Genomic DNA, 2,598 nt, shown 5'->3' with positions numbered 1-2,598 from the left:
TAAAGACCATTAAATATTCTAAGAAAGGCAAATTCTTGTTTTAAACGGGCCATTTTCGTCGGATTTTTTGACCACTTTATTGTCAAATGTAACCATAATAGTGCGATTAGTGTTACAGCTTGTTGGTAGCTTTTGTTTTCCAAAAGTGATCATATTTGGCTGTACATTAATCTTAAAACACCCTCTTATTTTTCGGGTGAAAATAGCCCGTCTTAAGAGAGACCGGTTCTATAGGAAAATAACCAATAAACATACGACAACCATATTTTCCTGAGAACAAAAAGCAAGAGATCACAATGCAACTTGTAACGAATGGACAATGCCGTTATTGCGTTGTAAATAATTAACCTATATGGTCATGGTAAATTTTATTAAAAAAATAATGCATCATCAACTTGATAGCGGTCCACTAATATTAGGTGATGTAGAGCATATTTGGCCTAGTTTACTTAACATGAGTTTTTATTTTTTAAGTTTAATTTTTTGAAATAGTTTTCAAGAAATAAAAATATGAAACTGATGCTTCTATTTTTATGGGCAAAAACATGCTATTTGAGCTTTTGAGAATATATTATTAGCTTTAAAATGATATATTTGGCCAAAAAATGTTTTAAAGTCCAAAAACATTTTAAAAAGCAGGATCGTAGACCGATAGGCTGTAACCTCTATAAATATGGCCAATTTCCATGAATATATCGTACCACCAAGCAACAATTAGCAATTATCTTAAGTTACATTTATCTTCCTCTTTTCTGAAAAAAAAAAAAACAAAAACTGTTGATCGTGAGAATGGCTACTTCTTCTGCAATCGGACACATTAAGCCAACTTTCATCGTATTTCCTTTCGTCATTCCCAACCAGGTAGATTTGTGTAAGACGGCATCTCAATAAATTATTAGAGAGATCACTCTTTTCACTTTTATTATTTTTCGTAATCCTTTTATTATTAAACTTGAGTCAAAATAACTCTTTCATTTAATACACACATGTTTTCATAATATCCACTACCATTTTTGTTAGGAAATCATTTAATATTACACGCATTATTATCAGAATCCCAATTCGATCCTACAATTTTAAGACTTTACGATGCAAAAACACTTTATCCATCTCGTTTGTAATATTCTATTCATGGTTATAGAAAGTAGAGATGCTACATTTGAAAATTTAAGAGGTAGGAATTAGGATCATAAAATCTTATAATCCTACGTTACGGTTTTATCATTAAAGAATAAATAATTTTTTTATATAATGACATTGTAAAACCCGGATTTCGTGTAAGTTGTACAAACATATTCATACAATGATACTAATTTATTAATTAGCAATAATTTATGAATATATATATATTTATTAAATTAAATATGTGCTTTTGGTCTGCAATTTTATGTTTACGAGTAAGTTGTAGAAACATATACATAACATTCATTGTGACCGTTTTTGTTACGAAAGCATTTAATATTAAACGTAGCCATTTTACTACTTTTTATACCGCTCTTATCCTGATTATATCTATTCAAACACTTTTATAGTGTGTGAGATCTAAATTATAAGACCGATAAGTTTTAATATATGCAGGTTTCGAACAATGGAGACGACATTTCGGTCCCAGTGTAGATCGAGCATGATGAAATGACGACGCTAATGCAATGAGTTGTATATGGGATTATGTATTTTAAGTTTGAACTTGCGCTCCTCTTTCATTTGCTTGTTTGACTTTCATTTGCTTGTTTGACCTTCAGTTAAAAGTTTGCATGTTCCTGTTTGATGTTTTATTTTTACCTTTGTACATTGTACCCTGTCAACTCATTGTTATGTATGTGATAATATAAGTTAAGATTAATGTGTTCTTAATTTTTTTAGACGAAAGGTAAAGTATGGAATAAAAATAAGGATTATTTAATGAGAATACTCTGAACTATCGGGGTGCTTCTCAAAATACTCCAAACCCTATTTTAACTACCAATATTCCCAACTTTTACACCCCTTTGCTTATATTAGAATGAGTGGACGGTCTACCTGCTAAGCAGGTAAAGAGGTTCTAATCCTTTTTTTTCTCTTCTACCGTCATATATGTTGCATCAACACCATTATTGCTCTCTCTTCACCATACCAAATCGTCATTGACGATTCTCACCAAAACGCCCCCATTGGTCTACTATCAGACTCATATTCCAATTAATTGTTGGGATCTTTCAATTTTATGGTATTGAATTTTTGATGTGCAAGGTGTTAGGCTCAATTAATTTGGTAGCTATGCTGTGATTGGTTATAGATCTCCAACACATACATAATAGGGACGCATTCACTCAACATAATAAAGTTGTTAGTTTGAAAGCTATTCTAGATTTCAATTAATTTGGTAGGCTGAGATTGGTTATTCTATGTTTGTGGCTGACAAGAATTTCTCCATTCCTCAAGCTTTAACAAATTTTAAGCTGGGTTGTTGTACATCCTCCTTGTGCTTTCTGGAAAAAAAAAAGTATAACCACCCTCAAATTAGGAACGGATCTTTGGTTAAGAAATGGGGAAGAGAGCTTAAATACTCTTAGGAATAGATCTTAATTATCACACGCTGGATTATGTTGTAAACCCAGA

At 31.4% G+C, this 2,598-nt stretch overlaps 1 long non-coding RNA gene across 1 annotated transcript; it reads left to right on the top strand.

The window, feature by feature from the left end:
* Positions 1–714: 714 nt before the first annotated feature.
* LOC141590855 (uncharacterized) lies at positions 715–1,861 on the top strand. Its single transcript, XR_012520525.1, has 2 exons — positions 715–861; positions 1,579–1,861. It is a non-coding gene; the product is annotated as an uncharacterized LOC141590855 (long non-coding RNA).
* Positions 1,862–2,598: the final 737 nt, after the last annotated feature.

This window comes from Silene latifolia, chromosome 7 (assembly GCF_048544455.1).
Source record: "Silene latifolia isolate original U9 population chromosome 7, ASM4854445v1, whole genome shotgun sequence".
Taxonomy (NCBI): domain Eukaryota; kingdom Viridiplantae; phylum Streptophyta; class Magnoliopsida; order Caryophyllales; family Caryophyllaceae; genus Silene; species Silene latifolia.
The sequence above is the reverse complement of the archived record's forward strand: the minus strand, read 5'-3'. Positions and strand labels throughout refer to the sequence as shown.